Source organism: Mobula birostris, chromosome 6 (assembly GCF_030028105.1).
Source record: "Mobula birostris isolate sMobBir1 chromosome 6, sMobBir1.hap1, whole genome shotgun sequence".
Taxonomy (NCBI): domain Eukaryota; kingdom Metazoa; phylum Chordata; class Chondrichthyes; order Myliobatiformes; family Myliobatidae; genus Mobula; species Mobula birostris.
The window spans coordinates 571545-598323 of NC_092375.1; the positions used below are offsets into that span (position 1 = coordinate 571545).

The 26779-nt window shown below is 44.5% G+C and overlaps 1 protein-coding gene across 8 annotated transcripts in view; it reads left to right on the forward strand.

The window, feature by feature from the left end:
• Nucleotides 1-634: 634 nt before the first annotated feature.
• The window catches only part of pknox1.1 (pbx/knotted 1 homeobox 1.1), a 292555-nt gene continuing 266410 nt past the window's right edge, over nucleotides 635-26779 (forward strand). The window contains exons 1-3 of one of the 8 annotated variants that reach the window (XM_072259800.1): nucleotides 639-725; nucleotides 17405-17494; nucleotides 19275-19434. The gene's annotated coding sequence lies outside the window, so the exon portion shown is untranslated. Of the gene's footprint in view, nucleotides 726-17404; nucleotides 17495-17559; nucleotides 17578-19237; nucleotides 19435-26779 lie in introns of those variants that run through there. The other 7 variants (XM_072259793.1, XM_072259792.1, XM_072259796.1 and 4 more) reach the window with 7 other exon arrangements.

Sequence of the window (26779 nt, forward strand, 5' to 3'; positions counted from 1 at the left end):
AATGGCAGAGGTGACTCCATGGGCTGAATGGCCTAATTCTGCTCTTATGACTTATCGCATTAATAAACTGGACCCAACAGCTGAGCAGCAGCACAGAAACTGGTGGAGGAACTTAGCAAGTCAGGCATGAGCTAGAGGGAAACGACCGGTCGACACTACATGGGGACGGCACAAGAGAAAGGTGGAGAGTGGCTCCTTAGATGCTGTTTGACTCGCTGAGTTCCTCCAGTATTAGTTACTCCCGATTTCCAGCATCTGCATGATATCTTGTGTCTGACATGGGTCGGGGCTGCTCCGGACTTACAGCAGAGGGTCGGGTCAGACCTGCTGCGTGGGGCCGCATTATTGAAGAGAGCGTGGCCAGGCCCAGGCCGGCTTAGAAGCAAGAGATGCTCCAATCCAAGCAGTCCGCCAGGCAGCACCCATGAAAAGGATTACAGTCGCCGTTTGGGGCCGTGGCCTTTCGGCAGCCCCGGTGTTGAAGCGACGGCTTCGGCCCCGGCCCAGACTTCCAGCAGAGAGCGGGACGGACCAGCGCCAGCCGGCGACGGGCGGGAGGGCGGAGTCGGAGGCGGTGACATGCTGACGTCACGGACACTGAGTGCGAACCCCGCCGAGTGCGCTGCACGGTGAGTGCGCGGTGCGGCGTGTGCGTGATGACGTCGGGCGCTGTGTGGGGCTGATTGCTGCAGTCGCTTGTCAGTCTGATGAAGATTGGCATTCAGGTAAGCTGTCAGTCAGCGCCCGCGGCCGGCCCCGCTCCCCGCCGTCCGGGCCCGGCGCCGGCCCTCGTCTCCAACACGCGCCCACGAATGGTGCGGCGCAGTGCCGCGGCCGTCGCCACCTTACTCTTCGCTCCCGAACTAGACGGCCGGGCCCGGTCTCTTTGTTCGGTCGCCTGCGATGGTGGCGAGGGGCGGGGTGCGCGCCATGGTGGACGCGCATGTCGTGCGCGCCCACCCCGATAGTTTACGAAAAGGGGCGACGGGATCGCGCGCGGGGTTTGAAAAGTGGGGGGAGGGGCAGTTGAGTGTTGGTTGGCTGAAAAATGGCGCACTCCAACATAAAACGCGGGACAGCGGGCCTACCTGTGATTGACAATTTAACCCCGCCTCTCGCCTGACGGACAGATTGACCCCCCTCCCCCCCTTCAGCGGAGCCGCGCTGGCAAACGGCCCGGCCCCGCCCATTGGCTGATTGATAATATCAATCAGCCCCGAGATTGTTGATGTGACCCGCCCCCTGCTTGATTGGCAGAAGAGTTGAATTGCAACCCGGCCCTTGGCATCGGACGAAGGGTCTCGGCCTGAAACATCGACTGTATCTCTTCCTAGAGATGCTGCCTGGCCTGCTGCGTTCACCAGCAACTTTGATGTGTGTTCCTTGGCATCGGAGACAGCTAGAATCTGCCCTCGCTGGTATTACTCAGTTCTGAAGGACAAAGTCAACTTTATTTACCATAATGAGTCATGGAAACAGCCCCTTCATCGCACCATGACCATACCAACCATCACGTACATACACTAATTTCATTTTCCAGCCTCTAGCTTTACCTATATCCATCATTTTGTATGTTAAAATTCTTTTCCACCTCCTCTTTAAGCTCTGTCCCCACGCTAAGTTCTCTTGTTTTTGACACCCTAACCATAACCCTGTCTTCTGTAGTCTCATTTAGCAGGGAGGCGGGAATCGGAGGAAAGGGACTCAGGATAGGACAGCTGGTAAAATAGTAAAGGTAGCAGTCAGACTGTCAAGAAGGGTAGACAGATGATGACACAGTCTGCATCCATTAGGGATGTAGAATCAGAAAGGATAGCAAATACAGTACTCAAGATGTATAAAAATGAGCGTAGTATAAGAAATAAGGTGGATGATCGTTATAATGTTACAGATTGCTGGGCATGATGTTGTGGCCATCCCTGAACCGTGGCTGAAGAATGGTTGTAGTTGGGACCTGAATGTCTAAGCTTACTCGTTATATTGGAGGGAAGGAAGGTAGGCAGAGGAGGTAACATAGAAACAAAGAAAACCTACAGTACATATAGGCTCTTCAGCCCACAAAGCTGTGCTGAACATGAACTTACTTCAGAAATTACCTAGGGTTACCCATAGTCCTCTATTTTTCCAAGCTCCATGTACCTATGCAGTAGTCTCTTGAAAGACCCTATCATATCTGCCTCCACCACCGTTGCTGGTAGCCTATTCCACGCACTCACCTCTCTGCATAAAAAAACTTACCCTGAAGCATCTCCTCTGTACCTATTTCCAATCACCTTAAAACTGTGCCCTCTCACATTAGCCATCAGCCCTGTGACTATCCACACGATCAATGCCTCTCATCATCTTATACACCTGTATCAGGTCACCTCTCATCCTCCGCTACTCCAAGGAAAAAAAGGCTGAGTTCACTCAATGTATTCTTGTAAGGCATGCTCCTCTCATCCTCCGCTACTCCAAGGAAAAAAAGGCTGAGTTCACTCAATGTATTCTTGTAAGGCATGCTTGCCAATACAGGCAACATCCTTGTAAATCTCCTCTGCACCCTTCCTATGGTTTCCACATCCTTCCTGTAGTGAGGTGACCAGAACTGAACACAGTACTCCAAGTGGGGTCTGACCAGGGTCCAATATAGCTATAACATTACCTCTCGGCTCCTAAATTCAATCCCACGATTGATGAAGGCCAATGCACTGTATGCCTTCTTAACCACAGAGTCAACCTGCGTAACAGCTTTGAGTATCCAATGGACTTGGACCCCAAGATCCCTCTGATACTCCACACTGCCAAGAGTCTTGCCATTAATACTATATTCTGCCATCATATTTGACCTACCAAAATGAACCACCTCACACGTATCTGGGTTGAACTCCATCTGTCAATTATCAGCCCAGTTTTGCATCCTATCAATGTTCTGCTGTAACCTCTGACAGCCCTTCACACTATTCACAACACCTCCAACCTTTGTGTCATCAGCAAATTTACTAACCCATCCCTCCACTTCCTCATCCAGGACATATATAAAAATCACGAAGAGTAAGGGTCCTAAAACAGATCCCTGAGGCACACCACTGGTCACCAATCTCCATGGAGAATATGACCTGCCTACAACCACTCTCTGCTTTCTGTGGGCAAGCCAGTTCTGGATCCACAGAGCAATGTCCCCTTGGATCCCATGCCTCCTTACTTTCTCAATAAGCCTTGCATGGGGTAACTTTCCAAATGCCTTGCTGAAATACATATAGACTACATTTGCTGCTCTACCTTCATCAATGTGTTTAGTCACATCCTCAAAAAATTCAATCAGGCTCATAAGGCACGACCTGCCTTTCACAAAGCCATGCTGACTATTCCTAATCATATTATGATAGAATTATGATCACTCTCCGCAAAATGCTCTCCCACTGTGAGACCTGACAGCTGACCAGGTTCATTTCCCAAAATCAGATCAAGTACAGCCTCTCCTCTTGTAGGCTTATCAACATATTGTGTCAAGAAACCTTCCTGAACACACCAAACAAACTCCACCCCATCTAAATCCTTTGCCAATCAATATTTGGGCAATTAAAATCTCCCACCACGACAACCCTGTTATTATTATACCTTTCCAGAATCTGTCTCCCTATCTACTCCTCAATGTCCCTGTTACTATTGGGTGGTGTATAAAAATACCCAGTAGAGTTATTGATCCCTTTCTGTTTCTAACTTCCACCCACAGAGATTCAGTAGACAATCCCTCCATGACTTCCCCCTTTTCTGCAGCCGTGACACTCTCTCTGATCAACAGTGACACGCCCCCCAACCTCTTTTGCCTCCCTCCCTGTCCTTTCTGAAACATCTAAAGCCTGGCATTCTATTAACCACTCCTGCCCCTGAGCCATCCAAGTCTCTGTAATCAGAATCAGGTTTATTATCACTGGCATGTGACGTGAAATTTGTTAACTTAGCAGCAGCAGTTCAATACAATACATAATCTGGCAGAGAGAAAAATAGTAAATAAAATAAAAATAATAAATAAACAAGAAAATCAATATATATATTGAATCTATTTTAAAAAAGCATGCAAAAACAGAAATACTGTATACAGTATAAAAAAAAGTGAGGTAGTGTCCAAAGATTCAATGTCCATTTAGGAATCAGGTGGCAGAGGGGAAGAAGCTGTTCCTGAATCGCTGAGTGTGTGCCTTCGGCTTTTATACCTCCTACCTGATGGTAACAGTGAGAAAAGGGCATTCCCTGGGTGCTGGAGGTTGTTAATAATGGATGCTGCCTTTCTGAGACATCGCTCCCTAAAGATGTCCTGGGTACTTTGTAGGCTAGTACCCAAGATGGAGCTGACTAGATTTACAACCTTCTGCAGCTTGTTTCGGTCCTGTGCAGTAGCACCCTCCCCCCCATACCAGACAGTGATGCAGCCTGTCAGAATGCTCTCCATGGTACAACTATAGATGTTTTTGAGTGTATTTGTTGACATGCCTAATCTCTTCAAACTCCTAATAAAGTATAGCCGCTATCTTGCCTTCTTTATAACTACATCGATATGTTGGGACCAGGTTAGATCCTCAGAGATCTTGACACCCAGGAACTTGAAGCTGTTCACTCTCTCCACTTCTGATCCCTCTATGAGGATTGGTATGCGTTCCTTCGTCTTACCTTTCCTGAAGTCCACAATCAGCTCTTTTGTCTTACTGACGTTGGGTGCAGGTTGTTACTGCGGCACCATTCCACTAGTTGGCGTACCTCACTCTTGTACGCCCTCTTGTCACCACCTGAGATTCCACCAACAATGGTTGTGTTGTCAGCAAATTTATAGATGGTATTTGAGCTATGCCTAGCCACACAGTCATGTGTATATAGAGAGGAGAGCAGTCGGCTAAGCACTCCCTCAGGTGCGCCAGTGTTGATTGTCAGCAAGGACGATACGTTATCACGATGCACACAGATTGTGGTCTTCCGGTTAGGAAGTCGAGGACCTAATTACAGAGATCCAGGTTGTGGGAATGATGGTACTAAATGCTGAGCTAAAGTTGATGAACCGCATCCTGCCGTAGGTGTTTGTTTTGTCCAAGTGTTCTAAAACTGTGTGGAGAGCCATTAAGATTGCATCTGCCGTTGACCTATTGTGGCGATAGGCAAATTGCAATGGGTCCAGGACCTTGCTGAGGCAGGAGATCAGTCTAGTTATGATCAACTTTCAAAGCATTTCATCACTGTCGATGTAAGTGCTACTGGGCGATAGTCATTAAGGCAGCCCACATTATTCTTCTTAGGCACTGGTCTAATTTAAAAACGCAAACATGGGGAATTCTGCAGATGCTGAAAATTCAAGCAACACACATCAAGGTTGCTGGTGAACGCAGCAGGCCAGGCAGCATCTCTAGGAAGAGGTACAGTTGACTTTTCGAGCCGAGACCCTTCGTCAGGACTAACTGAAAGAAGAGCTAGTAAGAGATTTGAAAGTGGGAGGGGGAGGGGGAGATCCAAAATGATAGGAGAAGATAAGAGGCGGAGGGATGGAGCCAAGAGCTGGACAGTTGATTGGCAAAAGGGATATAAGAGGATCATGGGACAGGAGGCCCAGGGAAAAAGAAAAGGGGGAGGGGGAAAAACCCCAGAGGATGGGCAAGGGGTATAGTGAGAGGGACAGAGGGAGAAAAAGGAGAGAGAGAAAAAGAATGTGTGTATATGAATAAATAACGGATAGGGTACGAGAGGGAGGTGGGGCATTAGCGGAAGTTTGAGAAGTCAATGTTGATGCCATCAGGTTGGAGGCTACCCAGACCCTTTCCGAAATTGTTCGAAATGGCCACAACATCATAGCTCCAAGTACTGATCCATGTTCTCAGCTCACACATCAAAGTTGCTGGTGAACGCAGCAGGCCAAGCAGCATCTGTAGGAAGAGGTGCAGTCGACGTTTCAGGCTGAGACCCTTCGTCAGGACTAACTGAAGGAAGAGTGAGTAAGGGATTTGAAAGTTGGAGGGGGAGGGGGAGATCCAAAATGATAGGAGAAGACAGGAGGGGGAGGGATGGAGCCAAGAGCTGGACAGGTGATTGGCAAAAGGGGATACGAGAGAATCATGGGACAGGAGGTCCGGGAAGAAAGACAAGGAGGGGGGGGGGACCCAGAGGATGGGCATGAGGTATATTCAGAGGGACAGAGGGAGAAAAAGGAGAGTGAGAGAAAGAATGTGTGCATAAAAATAAGTAACAGATGGGGTACGAGGAGGAGGTGGGGCCTAGTGGAAGTTAGAGAAGTCGATGTTCATGCCACCAGGTTGGAGGCTACCCAGACGGAATATAAGGTGTTGTTCCTCCAACCTGAGTGTGGCTTCATCTTTACAGTAGAGGAGGCCGTGGATAGACATGTCAGAATGGGAATGGGATGTGGAATTAAAATGTGTGGCCACTGGGAGATCCTGCTTTCTCTGGCGGACAGAGCGTAGATGTTCAGCAAAGCGGTCTCCCAGTCTGCGTCGGGTCTCGCCAATATATAAAAGGCCACATCGGGAGCACCGGACGCAGTATATCACCCCAGTCGACTCACAGGTGAAGTGTTGCCTCACCTGGAAGAACTGTTTGGGGCCCTGAATGGTGGTAAGGGAGGAAGTGTAAGGGCATGTGTAGCACTTGTTCCGCTTACACGGATAAGTGCCAGGAGGGAGATCAGTGGGGAGGGATGGCGGGGACGAATGGACAAGGGAGTTGTGTAGGGAGCGATCCCTGCGGAATGCAAAGGGGGGGGGAGGGAAAGATGTGCTTAGTGGTGGATCCCGTTGGAGGTGGCAGAAGTTACGGAGAATAATATGTTGGACCCGGAGGCTGGTGGGGTGGTAGGTGAGGACCAGGGGAACCCTATTCCTAGTGGGGTGGCGGGAGGATGGAGTGAGAGCAGATGTACGTGGAATGGGGGAGATGTGTTTAAGAGCAGAGTTGATAGTGGAGGAAGGGAAGCCCCTTTCTTTAAAAAATGAAGACATCTCCCTCGTCCTAGAATGAAAAGCCTCATCCTGAGAGCAGATGCGGCGGAGACGGAGGAATTGCGAGAAGGGGATGGCGTTTTTGCAAGAGACAGGGTGAGAAGAGAAATAGTCCAGATAGCTGTGAGAGTCAGTAGGCTTATAGTAGACATCAGTGGATAAGCTGTCTCCAGAGACAGAGACAGAAAGATCTAGAAAGGGGAGGGAAGTGTCGGAAATGGACCAGGTAAACTTGAGGGCAGGGTGAAAGTTGGAGGCAAAGTTAATAAAGTCAACGAGTTCTGCATGCGTGCAGGAAGCAGCGCCAATGCAGTCGTCGATGTAGCGAAGGAAAAGTGGGGGACAGATACCAGAATAGGCACGGAACATAGATTGTTCCACAAACCCAACAAAAAGGCAGGCATAGCTAGGACCCATACGGGTGCCCATAGCTACACCTTTAGTTTGGAGGAAGTGGGAGGAGCCAAAGGAGAAATTATTAAGAGTAAGGACTAATTCCGCTAGACGGAGCAGAGTGGTGGTAGAGGGGAACTGCTTAGGTCTGGAATCCAAAAAGAAGCGTAGAGCTTTAAGACCTTCCTGATGGGGGATGGAAGTATATAAGGACTGGACATCATGCAGAACTCATTGACTTTATTAACTTTGCCTCCAATTTCCACCCTGCCCTCAAGTTTACCTGGTCCATTTCCGACACTTCCCTCCCCTTTCTAGATCTTTCTGTCTCTGTCTCTGGAGACAGCTTATCCACTGATGTCTACTATAAGCCTACTGACTCTCACAGCTATCTGGACTATTCCTCTTCTCACCCTGTCTCTTGCAAAAACGCCATCCCCTTCTCGCAATTCCTCCGTCTCCGCCGCATCTGCTCTCAGGATGAGGCTTTTCATTCTAGGACGAGGGAGATGTCTTCATTTTTTAAAGAAAGGGGCTTCCCTTCCTCCACTATCAACTCTGCTCTTAAACACATCTCCCCCATTCCACGTACATCTGCTCTCACTCCATCCTCCCGCCACCCCACTAGGAATAGGGTTCCCCTGGTCCTCACCTACCACCCCACCAGCCTCCGGGTCCAACATATTATTCTCCGTAACTTCCGCCACCTCCAACGGGATCCCACCACTAAGCACATCTTTCCCTCCCCCCCCCTTTGCATTCCGCAGGGATCGCTCCCTACACAACTCCCTTGTCCATTCGTCCCCCCCATCCCTCCCCACTGATCTCCCTCCTGGCACTTATCCGTGTAAGCGGAACAAGTGCTACACATGCCCTTACACTTCCTCCCTTACCACCATTCAGGGCCCCAAACAGTTCTTCCAGGTGAGGCAACACTTCACCTGTGAGTCGACTGGGGTGATATACTGCGTCCGGTGCTCCCGATGTGGCCTTTTATATATTGGCGAGACCCGACGCAGACTGGGAGACCGCTTTGCTGAACATCTACACTCTGTCCGCCAGAGAAAGCAGGATCTCCCAGTGGCCACACATTTTAATTCCACATCCCATTCCCATTCTGACATGTCTATCCACGGCCTCCTCTACTGTCAAGATGAAGCCACACTCAGGTTGGAGGAACAACACCTTATATTCCGTCTGGGTAGCCTCCAACCTGATGGCATGAACATCGACTTCTCTAACTTCCGCTAGGCCCCACCTCCTCCTCGTACCCCATCTGTTACTTATTTTTATGCACACATTCTTTCTCTCACTCTCCTTTTTCTCCCTCTATCCCTCTGAATATACCTCTTGCCCATCCTCTGGGTCCCCCCCCCCTCCTTGTCTTTCTTCCTGGACCTCCTGTCCCATGATCCTCTCGTATCCCCTTTTGCCAATCACCTGTCCAGCTCTTGGCTCCATCCCTCCCCCTCTTGTCTTCTCCTATCATTTTGGATCTCCCCCTCCCCCTCCAACTTTCAAATCCCTTACTCACGCTTCCTTCAGTTAGTCCTGACGAAGGGTCTCAGCCTGAAACGTCGACTGCACCTCTTCCTAGAGATGCTGCCTGGCCTGCTGCGTTCACCAGCAACTTTGATGTGTGTTGCTTGAATTTCCAGCATCTGCAGAATTCCTGTTGTTCATGTTCTCAGCTCATCTGCTTTGTTCGTGATGCTTCTTGCAGTAAATAGACAGATCTTAAGCCATCGGTCTGAGCACATCCCTTCTCTATCACCTGCCTATCCTCCCTCTCGCACTGTCTCCAAGCTTTCTCTACTTGTGAGCCAACAGGACGTTCCTCTGTCTTTGCAGTCTGTGTGGCTCTACTGGTAAAGAATAGCATCAAATCAGTAGAAAGATGTGACATAGGATTAGAAGATGTTGAATCCTTGTGGGTTGAGTTAAGAAACTGCAGGGGTAAAAGGATGTTGATGGCAGTTATATACAGGCCTCCCAACAGTGGCTGGGAGGTGGACCACAAATTACAACAGGAAATAGGAAAGGCAAGTCAAAAGGGCAATGTAATGATAGTCATGGGAGATTTTAACATGCAGGTCGATTGGGAAAATCAGGTTGGTAATGGATCTCAAGAGAGTGAGTTTGTTGAACTGGAGGTGATTAGGGAGCTCAAGGTATAAGAATCCTTAGGAACTAGTAATTCAAATATGACTGAGTTCAAGTTGAAATTTGATAGGGAGAAAGTAAAGACTGATGTAGCAGTATTTCAGTGGAGTAAGGGAAATTACAGTGGTATGAAAGAGGAGTTGACAAAAGTAAATTGGAAGGGGCTGCTGGCGAGATGACAGCAGAGCAGCAATGGCGTGCGTTTCTGGGAAAAATGAGGAAGGTGCAGGATACATGTATTCCAAAACTGAAGAAATACTCAGATGGTAAAATAGTAGAACCATGGCTGTCAAGGGAAGTCAAAGCCATTGTAAAAGTAAAAGAAAAGACATACAACAAAGCAAAAGTTAGTAGGAAGATAGAGGTGCCAATGACATAGGAAGGAAAAGCAGTGATGTCCTGAAAAGAGAATTCAGAGAGCTAGGTAGAAAGCTGAGAAGTAGGACCTCCCGGGTAGTAATTTCTGGATTGCTGCCTGTGCCACACGCCAGTGAGGGTAGAAACAGGATGATCTGGCAGATTAATGCATGGCTGAGAAGCTGGTGCCGGGGGCAGGGCTTCAGGTTTTTGGATACAGGTTTCCCCCGCCATCCGAAGGTAGAGCGTTCCTATGAAACGGTTTGTAAGCCAAAATGTCGTAAAGCAAAGAAGCGATTACCATTAATTTATATGGGAAAATTTTGTGAGCATTCGTAGACTCAAAAATAACCTACCAAATCATGCCAAATAACACATAAAACCTAAAATAACAGTAACATATAGTAAAAGCAGGAATGATATGATAAAGACACAGCCTATATAACGTAGAAATACTTTTCTACAATCATTACTGCACTGTTCACTGTACCAAAAATCTCACGCAAGCGCCGTCGGCAGAAAATCTCACGCAAGCGCTGTTGGCAAAAACACGGCGCAAGCGCTCTCCAGTAACCTTTAAGCTATGAAGCTGCCAAATCATACCAAATAACATGTAAAAATACACAGCCGATATAAAGTAGAAATAATGTATGTACAGTGTAGTATCACTTACTGGGATTGGGAAGACAGCGCCAAGCACACTGATGATGGTGTGTTAGGCTGAGTCACAGGTTGGGTGGTGCAGTGGCCCCCACCCTCCAGGCTGCCAACCGATACATTGCTGCGAAGCACACAGAGGTCCAGCGGTAGCCGGGAGGCACACAGCACACCTTTAAGAAAAAAGCTGAAATAAACATGCTAATTAATTAGGTGTCGCCCGACACGTAATTGTCGGCCCAGATCAGAGCCGACGCAATCGGAAATCGGCACTGATCTGGGCTGACAATTATGTGTCGGCGGCACCTAATTAATTAGCATGTTTATTTTGGCTTTTTTCTTAAAGATGTGCTGTGTGCCTCTCGGCTACCGTTGCATTCTCCGCGAATCGGTATCTGTCCGTGGCCTGGGGGTTGGGGTGGTGGGACACTGGGGTGTCATCTCGTCTGTTTCCATTAGAGCAGGCAGCTCACCTTCTTCTATCTCTGCTCGCCTCGATGTTGAAGGTCGAGGTTCGTCGTCTGCTGTGGCCGATGCGGAAGGCTTGCTTGACTGCTGAGCCTTGTGCATTTTTCTATCACACAGTTCTTTGTAAGGACTCAAACCATCCTGCAAATATCACCTAAACCGACGTACCCTTTCAAAATTGAAGTCGTACTTTATCATTACTCACTCGGTTTCGACTGTTATCCTCTTTTCTTCCAATTGCATCAGCTCTTCATCTGTCAGTTCTTGGTCATGGGATGCCAAAACCTCTTCAACATCATCTTCGTCAGCTTCCACAAGCAAACTCACTTTGTCTTTACTTCGTTCACCACGATCAAAACACTTAATTATGTCTAGTTTTGTGCGAAATGTAACACCCTTACAAGTTCTTTCAGGCTTTTCCGATACCTTAGAATTCATCTTGCAAACGGCAGCTCACAGGCTCGTGTTTAAGCAATGCCGTTCCGAATCCGGGGACAGCGGCTGCTCGGGGTGCGCGCTGCCTTTTATCGTGCGCTGCTTTTTTCTCGTAACAGTGAAAACACCTGAAAGCGAAAATAGGGTACTAATGTAGGTCTTTCGTAACAGTGAGGTTTCGTAAAGTGAACGTTCGAAAAGCAGGGGATACCTGTAATAGGGATCTCTTCTGGGGGAGGTATGACCTGTTCAAAAGTGATGGGTTGCACCTGAACCTGAGGGGAGCCTCTATTCTCCTGGGCAGGTTTGTTAGAGCTGTTGGGGAGGGTTTAAACTAATTTGCCAGGAGGGTGGGAACCGGAGTGAAGGGACTCAGGATAGGACAGATGGTTAAAAAAAAATAAAGATAGCATCAGGAAGGGCAGGCAGGTGATAGGACTTAGTTGCAGCCAATAGGCTGAGTATCAAATCATTAGGGATGCAGAATCAGAAAGGTTAGCAAATACAGTACTCAAGGTGGTGTATCAAATGCGCAGAGTAAAAGAAATAAGGTGGATGATCTTGTTGCAGTATTACAGATTGCCAGGAATGATGTTGTGGCCATCTCTGAATCATGGCTGAAGGATGGTTGGAGTTGGAAGCTGAATGTCCAAGGTTACACATCGTATCAGAGGGATAGGAAGGTAGACAAAGGGGGTGGCGTGGCTCTACTGGTAATGGATGGCATCAAATCAGTAGAAAGATGTGACATAGGATCAGAGGATGTTGAATCCTTGTGGGTTGAGTTAAGAAACTGCAAAGGTAAAAGGACGTTGATGACAGTTATATACAGGCCTCCCAACAGTGGCTGGGAGGTGGGCCACAGGTTACAACAGGAAATAGAGAAGGTGAGTCAAAAGGGCAATGTTATGGTAGTCACGGGAGATTTTAACATGCAGGTCGATTGGGAAAGTCAGGTTGCTAATGGATCTCAAGGGAGTTTGTTTGTTGAATGCCGAAGAGATATCTTTATAAGCAGTTTGTTGTTGAGCCAACTCGGGATCAGCTATACTGGATTGGGTATTACGTAATGAACCGGAGACGATTAGGGAGCTTAAGGAAAAAGAACCCTTAGAAACCAGTGATCACAATATGATCGAGTTCAATTTCAAATTTGATAGAAGATTGTAAAGTCTGATGTAGCAGTATTTCAGTGGAGTAAGGGAAATTACAGTGGTATGGGAGAGGAGTTGGTCAAAGTAAATCGGAAGGGGCTGCTGTTGGGATGTCGGCAATAGTGTGCATTTCTGGGAAAAATGGGAAAGGTGCAGGACGTGTGTACTCCAAAAATGAAAAAAAATACTCAAATGGTAAAATAGTACAACCATGGCTGTCAAGGGAAGTCAAAGCTATTCTAAAAGCAAAAGAAAGGGCATACAACAAAGCAAAAAATTAGTGGGAAGATAGAGGTTTGGAAAGTTTTAAAAAACCTACAGAGAGCAACTGAAAAAATCATTGGAAGGGAAAAGATGAAAAGTTTAGGAAACTTGATTGATGAGCTATATTGAGGCTCTGATCAGGAAAAAGGAGACATATATTAGACAACTGGGTATCAAGCAAACCCTTTGATAACTTAGAGTTTAGGAGTATAATTAAAAAGGAAAATCAAGTGGGAAACAAGATGATATGAGATGGATCTGGCAGGCAGGGTCAAGGAAAATTGCAAGCAGCTCAATTGCTATATTATTGCTGGAGAGCCTGAAATATAACGAGAGATTGACTTGTTTGAAATTGTTTTCCCTCGAGCAAAGGAGGCAAAGAGATGTCCTTACAGAGATTTATAAAATCCCACAGGGCAGAGGTAAGATCGATTGTCACAATGTTCAGGGTAGAGGAGTCTAAATCTAGAGAGCATAGGTTTAAGTTGAGAAGGGAAAAACATGAAAGGATTGTGTTTTTCACAAAGAGGTAGGTGGGTATGGAACAAGCTGACAGAGGATGCTGCAAAGATGGGTACATTTACAACATTGAAGACCATAAGATATAGGAGTAGAATTAGGCCATTTGGCCCTTTGAGTCTGCTCTGCCATTTCATCATCGCTGATCCATTTCCCTCTCAGCCCCAATCTCCTCCCTTCATGCCTTGAGAAATCAAAAATTTATTAACCCCTGCCTTAAATATGCCAATGACTTGACTCCACAGCTGCCTTTGACAACGAATTCCACAGATTCGCCACTCTAGATAAGGATATTACTCCTCATCTCCTGTCTAAATGGACATCTTTCTATTGTGAGGTTATGTCCCCTGTTCTTAGACTTCCCATTATTGGGAAAATCCTTTCCATATCCACTTTTTCGAGGCTGCTCAATGTTCAATAGGTTTCAGTGAGATCCCCCCAACCCCCGCCATTCTAGGGGATCCTCTTCCGGGATTTCCCAGGCTTAATGGGTTGATGATGAGAAAGGCAAATATAATATTAGCATTCACTTCATGAGGACTAGAATATAAAAACAAGGATGTAATGCTGAGGCTTTATAAAGTACTACTGAAGCCTCACTTGGAATATTATGTGCAGTTTTGGGCACCATATCTAAGAAAGGATGTGCTGACATTGGAGAGGGTTCAAAGGAGGTTCACAAAAATGATTCCAGGATTGAAAGGCTTATCATATGAGGAGCATTTGAATGCTTTGGGCTGATACTCAATGGAATTTAGAAGAACTTGTGGTTTCTCATTGAAACCTATCGACTATTGAAAGGCCGAGATAGAGTGGATGTGGAGAGGGTGTTTCTTTCTTTATTAATCTTTTTATTGATTTAAAAGGAGCATAAGTACAATCAAAAGGAGAAGTATCTCAAATATATATATATCAGTAACAATATAAACGGAGATTAAGATAGACATTGTCAAGATCATAGATACTGTTAAACTAGTATAAAATATATAATTTAAAAAAATGAAAATAACAATTTTCCTGTTATCAGTTATGAAGAGAAAAGAAAGAACATTGGGTTTTAAATGAAAAAAACCACTACACTATAGAGAAAAAAAACAAAAAAAAAGGGACTGGGCAGTCCATTTTGAGGATACGACAAAAAAAAAGAAAGACTTTCTGATCAAATCTAAAACTTCGGAAGAGGATGTTTCCTATAGTGGGAGAGTCTAAGACCAGAGGATACAGCCTCAGAACAGAGGGACATCCATTTAGAATAGATATTAGGAGGATTTCTTTAGCCAAATGGTGGTGAACCTGTGGAATTCGTTGCCACAGGTGGCTGTGGAAGCCAAGTCATTGAAACGTAGAAACATAGAAAACCTACAGCACAATACAGGCTCTTCGGCCCACAAAGCTGTGCTGAACATGTCCCTACCTTGGAACTACCTCGGCTTTACCCATAGCCCTCTATTTTTCTTTTTTTTTGTAGTTTATTTTTTATTGAAGTTCATCATCGAACAAATATTTCCATGAAATGTACTTCAGATACTGTACATATATATCATGTAATCATATTTGTCACAAATCTCCACATAATATTTAACTGAGGTATACACTTATAGCAAGGAGAGGAAAGAAAGAACAATCAAAAGAAGAAAACTACATACAAAGTAGGGAATGATCTTTTTTTTTACAACATATTCATTGACTTATGAGAATAAAATCAGGCCTATGAGGTGTTATGTAGTTAAACCATTTTTCCCAGTATGAATCAAATTGTTCCAACTTATGATTAACAGATGCTGTTATCTTCTCCATTTTGTAAATGTCCATTGTAATTTCCATCCATACATTTAAAGTTGGGCTCTCCTGAAATAACCATTTCCTGGTAAGAGTCTTTTTACCAGCCACCAGCAGTATATTCATTAAATATTTATCTCTTTTCAACCATTCTTGAGTTATATACCCAAAATATATGGTCTTACTTTCTAAGGGTATTTTACATTTAAGGATGTCTTGTAGGGCATTATGTATCCCACTCCAATAGTCTTTGATAACAGGGCATTCCCAGAAAATATTATAATGGTTTGCATTTTGATTTCCACAATTTCTCCAGCAAACAGGGAGGTTACTATCGTAATGGAATTTCTGAGAGGGTGTAATAAAATATCTTATCAAGTTTTTCCATCTGAACTCCCTCCCCCATTTCTGTGAACTGGTACACTTCCATTGATACCTCCATATTAATGTCCATTCTTCCTCAGATATTATTATCCCTCCTTCTTTCTCCCATTTTGTTTTAATGTGTGAAGTCTAATGTGTTTTAAGATTTGACAAACCCTTATACACGCTTCAAAATGATTCTACTACCGTTGTCTGAATTATATGCTTTTCTAAATAGCTCTATCAGACGTGTACTTGCTTTGGTTACATTTTTAACCATCCTATTAACATACTGTCGCATCTGTAAATACCGATAAAAGTCTTGTTTTTCTGATAAGTGTTTCTCTTTGAGCATTTCAAAACTGAACAGTGTTCCTTCTTTCATTATATTGCAAATAGCTGTTATTCCTTTAGCTGTCCAGTCTTTAAATCTAGCATCCAGTTTATCCGGCGTAAAATCCGAGTCATATGCACACCATTTAAGAATTGCAATGTCTCTCTCTAGTTTATATTCTTTTATAATAGTTTTCCATATTTTAAGAGTCCATTTCACCCATGAGTTATCAATAGTATTTATGTAACTTTGTAGGTTATTATCAGCCAAAATTGCCTGTATGGGGATGGAAAGCATCCTCTCCTCAATGTTTTTCCATTGAGCGTCACATGATGGCTTGTACCAGCACATCACAGCTCTCAACTGTGCTTCAAAATAATAATCTCTAAGAGAAGGTAGGCCCCATCCCCCCTTTTCCTTGGCTAATTGCAAAGTTTTGAGATGAACTCCAGGCCTTTTACCTTGCCATATATATCTTGATAGCATCTTGTTCTATTCATTGAATTGATTTTGATTAATCTCTATTGGTAGGGTCTGAAAGAGACATAGTAGTCTGGGCAGTAAATTCATTTTAATAATTCAATCCTTGAACTGAGACCAAGAAGAGGAATTAGGTTCCATCTTGTTATATCTTCCTTAGTTTTTTATATATAGGCTGATAATTGCATTCTGATAATTTTGCCAAATCTTTTGGCGTAATGATGCCCAAATATTTGACAGACTATGTTTTCCATGGCTGAGGATATCTACTTTCAATTTCTCTTGGTGGGCTATAGTTATATGAAAGTAGTTGGGTTTTATCTATGTTGATCTTGTATCTTGATAATTGGCCATATTGTTCAAAGGATTGCATCAATTTAGGTAAAGAGTACGTTGGTTGCCCTAGATAGATCAAAATCTCATCCATGTAACAGGCCAATTTATGCTCTGTCCCTTTAGTAGTAATTCCCCTGATATCTTCATTTTGTCTGATGTATTGAGTTAATGGTTCCAGATATAATGCGAAGAGTAGCGGTGACCATGCACAACCCTGTCTCGTGCCCCTTTCTAGGGTAAAACTATTTGATAAATATCCAAACAACAGGAATTCTGCAGATGCTGGAAATTCAAGCAACACACATCAAAGTTGCTGGTGAACGCAGCAGGCCAGGCAGCATCTCTAGGAAGAGGTACAGTCAACGCAGCAGGCCAGGCAGCATCCCTAGGAAGAGATACAGGTAACTCTTCCTAGAGATGCTGCCTGGCCTGCTGCGTTCACCAGCAACTTGGATGTGTGTAGATAAATATCCATTGATTTTAATCCTCGCAGTGGAATTGTCATATAGTGCCTGTATAGTTTTAATAATTGTGTCATTTAGACCAAATCTATGTAAAACTCTGTAAAGAAAATTCCAATTAACCGAATCAAATGCCTTTTCGGCGTCCACGCTTATCACTATTGCTTCAATTTCATTTTTTTGTATATGATCCATAATGTGAAGTGTCCTTCGTCTATTGTCTTGTGTTTGGCGTTGTTGTATAAAACACAAAATACTCTGCAGATGCTGGGTCCTGACGAAGGGTTCCGGCCCGAAACGTCGACCGATCTTTTCCACGGATGCTGCCGACCTGCTGAGTTACTCCAGCATGTTGTGAGTGTTGTTGTCTAAAACCTGTCTGATCATTATGTATCAGTGTGGGTAGATACGCTTCTAATCCTTTGGCCATGATGGAGGTAAATATTCTATAATCCACATCAAGAACAGATATTAGACTAAATGACCCACATTCCATTTTATCCTTGCCTTCTTTTGGTATAGCTGAGATTATGGCCTCCTTCCAGCTGGGTGGCACTTGCGCCTTCTTAAGGTCCAGTTCAGTGTGGGGAGTAAAATAGGAATTAACTCACTTCTAAACTCTTTATACCACTCTGCCGTATATCCATTTGATCCTGGTGACTTGCTTAATTTAAGCCTACTAATTGCCATTTTAAATTCAGCTTCAGTTATGTCAGCAGTCATCGTTCTATTTCGTTCTTTGCTTAAAGTGGGTAACTCTAAAGAATTCAGGAAGGTGTCAGTTTGGGTTATGCTTCCCCCTGGAACTTTGGAATATAGAGTTTTGTAAAACACTTCAAAAGCTTCTTGAATTTCGCTTAGCTTATTTTTTATCACTTTTGTTCTTGGATCCCTTATTCTATGAATTGTATTTTCTACTATCTTTTATTTCAGTTTCCACACCAGTATTTTCATAGATTTAGATCCACTTTCATAGTGTCTCTGTTTCAGAAACATTAAATTTTTTCTAATTTCTTGTGTAGCCAAACTATTAATTTCATTCCTAATTTTTAAAATTTCCTCTAGTGTATCCTGTGCTAAACTCAATTTGTGTTTTCTTTCTAGTTCCTTCAGCTTATTTTGTAATTCCTCTAATTTTTTATTCCTTATTTTTTTCTTATATGAAGATATCGCTATAATTTTCCCTCTTAAGACAGCCTTCAGAGTATCCCATAGAACGGGAGGTGAAACCTCTCCATTATCATTGAATTCTAAGTAAAGACCAATTTCTTTTTTAATTTGTTCCTTAAAATAGGGATCATTGAGTAGACTTGAATTTATTTTCCAAATAGTATTCTTTGGTTGCAGGTCAAGATCAACAGATAATGGTCACTTACATCTATTGTCCCAATTCCATGGGTGATTAATTTGTCTTTATCTTTTCCAAATGTTATGAAATAGTCTATTCTTGCATAAACGGAATGGGGGGCAGAATAATAAGTGTAATCCCTTCTGTCAGGGAAAAGGTTCCTCCATATATCAATTAGACCAACATCCTCAAAAAAAGTGTTAACTTTCTTATGTAGGGACTTTGTTTCATAAGTTTTTCTATTGGAAGAGTCTAACTTTGGTTGTAATTGTAAATTTAAGTCTCCCCCACATATCAAGAGACCTTCTGTTTCTGTTACCATAATATAAGTAATTTTCTGAAAGTAACTAATATCAGTTCCTGGGGGTGCGTATATATTCAATAAAGTAACTGGATTTCTGTCTATATTCCCCCTTACCAGAATATATCTGCCCTCCTTATCTCCCATTTTGAATATTTTTTGAAAATTTAGCTTGCTTGAGATGAGAATAGCAACTCCTCTTCTATGTCCTGATTTATATGAGGAGAAAAACAAATCAGTGAAGCCCATTCTCTTTAATTTTCCATGCTCATTATCACTTAACTGAGTTTCCTGTAAATATACTACATGGGCTTGTTCTTTTTTCATTTTTGATAGAATTTTACTGCGTTTGATTGGATTTAACAGCCCGTTGACATTAAAAGAAATGAATTTTACTTTTTCCTTAGCCATGTGTATTTATCTGTTAGTATATCATTGAAATTTCTAGAATATAACTTAATCGATCTATTCCCTGAACGAATAAGAGCCAAGAATCGTGAATAATTAAAAAAAAAGGTAACGAAGGTGTGATTCCGAGGCTGGTGTCTCTAGATCATCCTGGGTTGAGCTAGAAGAAACGTCTCGCCGTGGGGGATAGCCCCACCTTCCTGTGAGTTGAGGGCCTCCGCTGCTTTACCTGTAAAAGTAAGTAAAAAAATCTATGTCTATTACACAGAAATGATTTCCCTGTGTATTCCTCCCATGGATGTATTCTCATTTAGGTGGGGAGAAAGGAGTGAATGAATGAATAAAAAAAATTGAGTAATATAAAATCCACATTATAATACGTATTTCTTGAGATAGGTATATCACCGTCTATTTTTGCTTCCTTTTAGTTTATCAGCACTTTTAAAATTAGCCAAACCTTATGGCTCTTCTGGGGGAGGCGAGGGCTGTCTTCGGAGAACTCGCAGTCTCTTCCTAATATCCTTCTCTCGTCCTCCTCCTGTCCAATGCTTTCTCGGTTCTCTATTTCCCAAGCAGATCGGGATAACTGCTCAGCCAGGCTTTCCCTCGGTCTGACCACGCTAACGGGCAATCCTCTGTTCATGTCTGTAGTCGCCTCTTCCACCGTCTGATATAGCTGTATCCCTCCTTCGTAAAACACCCTCAGTTTAGCAGGGTACGGGGTTTGGCATTTAATTTTTTCTTGCTTTAATATTCGTTTCGCTTAGGAATATTCCTTCTGTTTCTGTTGGACCACCCCGGGGGTAATCTTGATCGAAGTATATTAACTTCTCATTCCAAAGCGCCCTCTTCTTACACCAAGTCCTTCGTAGAATCTCTGCCTTGCTCTTGAATCAAAGGAATCTAAGTTCTGTTGAGCGCGGCTTACTTCCTCTGTCTCGGGGAGGCCTCGGGACGAGCGCACGATGCACCCTCTCAATTTCAATCTTCATAGTCAGGGGAATCTCCAGCGCCTCCTGCAGCAACTTTTCTACAAACTCCATCATCGATAACTCCTCCACTCCTTCAGGGACATTATAAATCCTGATATTTTTCTGTCGCAGTCTTCCCTCCTGGTCAAGTAATTTACTTTCCTGTTGATTTAATATTTTTATTGTCTTACTTAGTATCCATTCCACGTTTTGCACACGATCTTCCACCTTCTCAATTTGAATCTCTGCCATCACTATTTTCTGATTGACATTGGCGAGCTCTGACTTTATATCATTTAGTTGCTGTTTTATATCTTTTTGGACTTCCCTTATCTCTTCCAGAATCTTTATCATGTTTCCCACTTCTCCTGAACGAGGCCCAGCATCAGCTTCGCCACCACGCGCATGTGTAGGAGAGCCGCTCATTGTACCTCTCTTCCATAGGCTCCGCAGTGATGCTTTTTTTATCACCATTCTTTTTCCCCATTCTTGCCCCCCCCTTACCTATTCAGATATTTTCGAAGGAGCTTATATTTGATGGATTAACGGGGCAAAATATGCGTTTTTCCAGAGGAGCTATTGATTTAAGCTGCCATTCTGGACGATGACGTCACCAGAACCCAACCCTCTATTTTTCAAAGCTCCGTGTAGCCATCCTGGAGTCTCTTAAAAGACCCTATCATTTCCGCCTCCACCACTGCCAGCGACAGTCCATTCCACGTACCCAACGCTCCCTGCGTAAGAAACTTAACGCCTGACATCTCCTTGTACCTACTTCCAAGAACCTTACAATTATGCTCTTTCGTGCTAGCCATTTCAGCCCTGGAAAAAAACCACTGACTATCCACACGATCAATACCTCTTATTATCTTGTACACCTCTATCAGGTCACCTCTCATCCTCCGTCACTCCAAGGAGAAAAGGCCGAGTTCACTCAACCTGTTTTCATAAAGTATGCTCCCCAATCCAGGCAACATTCTTGTAAATCTCCTCTACACACTGTCTATGGTTTCCACGTCCTTGCTGTAGTGAGGCGACCAGAACTGGGCACAGTACTCCAAGTGGGGTCTCCCAGGGTCCTATAAGACCATAGACCACAAGACAAAGGAGCAGAAGTAGGCCATTCGGCCCATTGAGTCTGCTCCGCCATTTTATCATGAGCTGATCCATTCTCCCATTTAGTTTCACTCCCCCGCCTTCTCACCATAACCTTTGATGCCCTGGCTACTCAGATACCTATCAATCTCTGCCTTAAATACACCCAATAACTTGGCCTCCACTGCTGCCCGTGGCAAAAAATTCCATAGATTCACCACCCTCTGGCTAAAAAAATTTTCTTCACATCTCTGTTCTGAATGAGCGCCCTTCAATCCTTAAGTCATGCCCTCTCATACCAGACTCCCCCATCATGGGAAACAACTTTGCCGCATCCACTCTGTCCATGCCTTTCAACATTCAAAATGTTTCTATGAGGTCCCCCTTCATTCTTCTAAACTCCAAAGAATACAGTCCAAGAGCGGACAAACGTTCCTCATATGTTAACCCTCTCATTCCCGGAATCATTCTAGTAAATCTTCTCTGTACCCTTTCCAATGTCAGCACATCCTTTCTTAAATAAGGAGACCAAAACTGCCCACAGTGCTCCAAGTGAGGTCTTACCAGCGCCTTATAGAGCCTCAACATCACATTCCTGCTCCTATACTCTATTCCTCTAGAAATGAATGCCAACATTGCATTCGCCTTCTTCACCACCGACTCAGCCTGGAGGTTAACCTTAAGGGTATACTGCACGAGGACTCCCAAGTCCCGTTGCATCTCAGAACTTTGAATTCTCTCCCCATTTAAATAATAGTCTGCCCGTTTATTTCTTCTGCCAAAGTGCATAACCATACACTTTCCAACATTGTATTTCATTTGCCACTTTTTTCCCATTCTTCCAATCTATCCAAGTCTCTCTGCAGACTCTCTGTTTCCTTAGCATTACCGGCCCCTCCACCTGTCGTTGTATCGTCAGCAAACTTAGCCACAAAGCCATCTATTCCGTAACCCAAATCGTTGATGTACAATGTAAAAAGAAGCGGCCCCAACACGGACCCCTGTGGAACACCACTGGTAACTGGCAACCAACCAGAATAGGATCCCTTTATTCCCACTCTCTGTTTCCTGCCAATCAGCCAATGCTCTATCCACGTATGTAACTTTCCCGTAATTCCATGGACTCTTATCTTGTTAAGTAGCCTCATGTGTGGCATCTTGTCAAAGACCTTCTGAAAATCCAAATATACAACATCCATTGCATCTCCCTTGTCTGGCCTACTTGTAATTTCCTCAAAAAATTGTAATAGGTTTGTCAGGCAGGATTTTCCTTTAAGAAATCCATGCTGCAACATTATCTCTCAGCTCTTAAGCTCATTCTCACGATTGATGAAGGCCAATGCACCGTATGCCTTCTAAACCACAGAGTCAACCTGCGTAGCAGCTTTGAGTGTCCCATGGAGTCGGACCCCAAGATCCCTCTGATCCTCCACACTGCCGAGAGTCTTACCATTAATGCTTTATTCTGCCATAATATTTGACCTACCAAAATGACCCACCTCACACTTATCTGGGTTGAACTCCATCTGCCACTTCTCAGCCCAGTTTTCCATCTTATCATAGTCATAGTCATACTTCATTGATCCCGGGGGAAATTGGTTTTCGCTACAGTTGCATCATAAATAATAAATCGTAATAAAACCATAAAGAGTTAAAATAGTAATATGTAAATTATGTCCGGAAATAAGTCCAGGACCAGCCTATTGGCTCAGGGTGTCTGACCCTCCAAGGGAGGAGTTGTAAAGTTTGATGGCCACAGGCAGGAATGACTTCCTATGATGCTCTGTGTTGCATCTCGGTGGAATGAGTCTCTGGCTGAATATACTCCTGTGCCCAACCAGTACATTATGTAGTGGATGGGAGACATTGACCAAGATGGCATGCAACTTGGACAGCATCCTCTAGGTTTCAGACAACACCGTGAGAGAGTCCAGTTCCATTTCCACAACATCACTGGCCTTACAAATGAGTTTGTTGATTCTGTTGGTGTCTGCTACCCTCAGCCTGCTGCCCCAGCACACAACAGCAAACATGATAGCACTGGCCACCACAGACTCGTGGAACATCCTCAGCAACATCCGGCAGATGTTAAAGGACCTCAGTCTCCTCAGGAAATAGAGACAGCTCTGACCCTTGAAGACAGCCTCAGTGTTCTTTGAGCAGTCCAGTTTATTGTCAATTCGTGTCCCCAGGTATTTGTAATCCTCCACCATGTCCACACTGACCCGCTGGATGGAAACAGGGGTCACCAGTACCTTAGCTCTCCTCAGGTCTACCACCAGCTCCTTAGTCTTTTTCACATTAAGCTGCAGATAATTCTGCTCACACCATGTGACAAAGTTTCCTACCGTAGCCCTGTACTCAGCCTCATCTCCCTTGCTGATGCATCCAACTATGGCAGAATCAACCGAAAACTTCTGAATATGACAAGACTGTGCAGTAGTTGAAGACCGACGTGTAAATGGTGAAGAGAAAGGGAGACAAGACAGTCCCGTTGTATCAATGTCCAGTTGTAACCTCTGATAGCCCTCCACACTATCCACAACACCCTCAACCTTTGTGTCATCAGCAAATTTACTAACCCATCCCTCCACTTCCTCATCCAGGTCATTTATAAAAAATCACAAAGAGGAGAGGTCCCAGAACAGATCCATGAGGCACACCGCTGGTCACTGACCTCCATGCAGAATATGACCCATCTGCAGCCACTCTCTGCCTTCTGTGGGCAAGCCAGTTCTGGATCCACAGAGCAATGTTCCATTTTTATCCCATGCCTCCTTACTTTCTCAATAGGCCTTGCATGGGGTACCTTATCAAATGCCTTGCTAAAATGTCTATAGGCCCCCTGGTAGCAGCAGAGATACAGAGGAGCAGATTGGGAGGCAGATTTTGGAAAGGTGCAAAAATAACAGGGTTGTTATCATGGGTGACTTTAACTTCCCTAATATTGATTGGCACCTGATTAGTTCCAAGCGTTTAGATGGGGCAGAGTTTGCTAAGTGTGTCCAGGACAGATTCCTGTCACAGTATGTGGACAGGCCGACCAGGGGTAATGCCATACTAAATCTAGTTACTAGGTAATGAACCGGGTCAGATCACAGATCTCTCAGTGGGTGAGCATCTGGGGGACAGTGACCACCGCTCCCTGGCCTTTAGCATTATCATGGAAAAGGATAGAATCAGAGAGGACAGGAAAATTTTTAATTGGGGAAAGGCAAATTATGAGGCAGTAAGACTAGAACTTGCGGGTGTGAATTTGGATGATGTTTTTGCAGGGAAATGTACTATGGACATGTGGTCAATGTTTAGAGATCTCTTGCGGGATGTTAGGGATAAATTTGTCCCGGTGAGGAAGATAAAGAATGGTAGGGTGAAGGAACCATGAGTGACAAGTGAGGTGGAAAATCTAGTCGGGTGGAAGAAGGCAGCATACATGAGGTTTAGGAAGCAAGGATCAGATGGGTCTATTGAGGAATATAGAGAAGCAAGAAAGGAGTTTAAGAAGGGGCTGAGAGGAGCAAGAAGGGGGCATGAGAAGGCCTTGGCGAGTAGGGTAAAGGAAAACCCCAAGGCATTCTTCAATTACATGAAGAAAAAAAGGATGACAGGAGTGAAGGTAGGACCGATTAGAGATAAAGGTGGGAAGATGTGCCTGGAGGCTGTGGAAGTGAGCGAAGTCCTCAGTGAATACTTCTCTTCTGTATTCACCAATGAGAGGGAACTTGATGATGGTGAGGACAATATGAGTGAGGTTGATGTTCTGGAGCATGTTGATATTAAGGGAGAGGAGGTGTTGGAGTTGTTAAAATACATTGGGACAGATAAGTCCCCGGGGCCTGACGGAATATTCCCCAGGCTGCTCCACGAGGCGAGAGAAGAGATTGCTGAGCCTCTGGCTAGGATCTTTATGTCCTCGTTGTCCATGGGAATGGTACCGGAGGATTGGAGGGAGGCGAATGTTGTCCCCTTGTTCAAAAAAGGTAGTAGGGATAGTCCGGGTAATTATAGACCAGTGAGCCTTACGTCTGTGGTGGGAAAGCTGTTGGAAATGATTCTTAGAGATAGGATCCATAGGCATTTAGAGAATCATGGTCTGATCAGGGACAGTCAGCATGGCTTCGTGAAGGGCAGATCGTGTCTAACAAGCCCGATAGAGTTCTTTGAGGAGGTGACCAGGCATATAGATGAGGGTAGTGCAGTGGATGTGATCTATATGGATTTTAGTAAGGCATTTGACAAGGTTCCACACGGTAGGCTTATTCAGAAAGTTAGAAGGCATGGGATCCAGGGAAGTTTAGCCAGGTGGATTCAGAATTGGCTTGCCTGCAGAAGGCAGAGGGTCATGGTGGAAGGAGTACATTCGGATTGGAGGATTGTGACTAGTGATGTCCCACAAGGATCTGTTCTGGGACCTGTACTTTTAGTGATTTTTATTAACGACCTGGATGTGGGGGTAGAAGGGTGGGTTGGCAATTTTGCAGACGACACAAAGGTTGGTGGTGTTGTAGATAGTGTAGAGGATTGTCAAAGATTGCAGAGAGACATTGATAGGATGCAGAAGTGGGCTGAGAAGTGGCAGATGGAGTTCAACCCGGAGAAGTGTGAGGTGGTGCACTTTGGAAGGACAAACTCCAAGGAAGAGTAGAAAGTAAATGGCAGGATACTTGGTAGTGTGGAGGAGCAGAGGGATCTCGGAGTACATGTCCACAGATCCCTGAAAGTTGTCTCACAGGTGGATAGGATAGTTAAGAAAGCTTATGGGGTGTTAGCTTTCAGAAGTCGAGGGATAGAGTTTAAGAGTCACGATGTAATGATGCAGCTCTATAAAACTCTGGTTAGGCCACACTTGGAGTACTGTGTCCAGTTCTGATCACCTCACTATAGGAAGGATGTGGAAGCATTGGAAAGGGTACAGAGGAGATTTACCAGGATGATGCCTGGTTTAGAAAGTATGGATTATGATCAGAGATTAAGGGAGCTAGGGCTTTACTCTTTGGAGAGAAGGAGGATGAGAGGAGACATGATAGAGGTGTACAAGATAACGAGAGGAATAGATAGAGTGGATAGCCAGCGCCTCTTCCCCAGGGCACCACTGCTCAATACAAGAGGACATGGCTTTAAGGTAAGAGGTGGGAAGTTCAAGGGGGATATTAGAGGAAGGTTTTTTTACTCAGTGAGTGGTTGGTGCGTGGAATGCACTGCCTGAGTCAGTGGTGGAGGCAGATACACTAGTGAAGTTGAAGAGACTACTAGACAGGTATATGGAGGAATTTAAGGTGGGGGCTTATATGGGAGGCAGGGTTTGAGGGTCGGCGCAACATTGTGGGCCGAAGGGCCTGTACTGTGCTGTACTATTCTATGTTCTATGTTCTAAAATCCATAGCTCTATCTATCCACAGCTCTATCGTCATCAATGTGTTTAGTCAGTCACATTCTCAAAAAATTCAATCACACTCATATGGCACAACCTGCCTTTCACAAAGCCATGCTGACTATTCCTAATCCTATTATGCCTC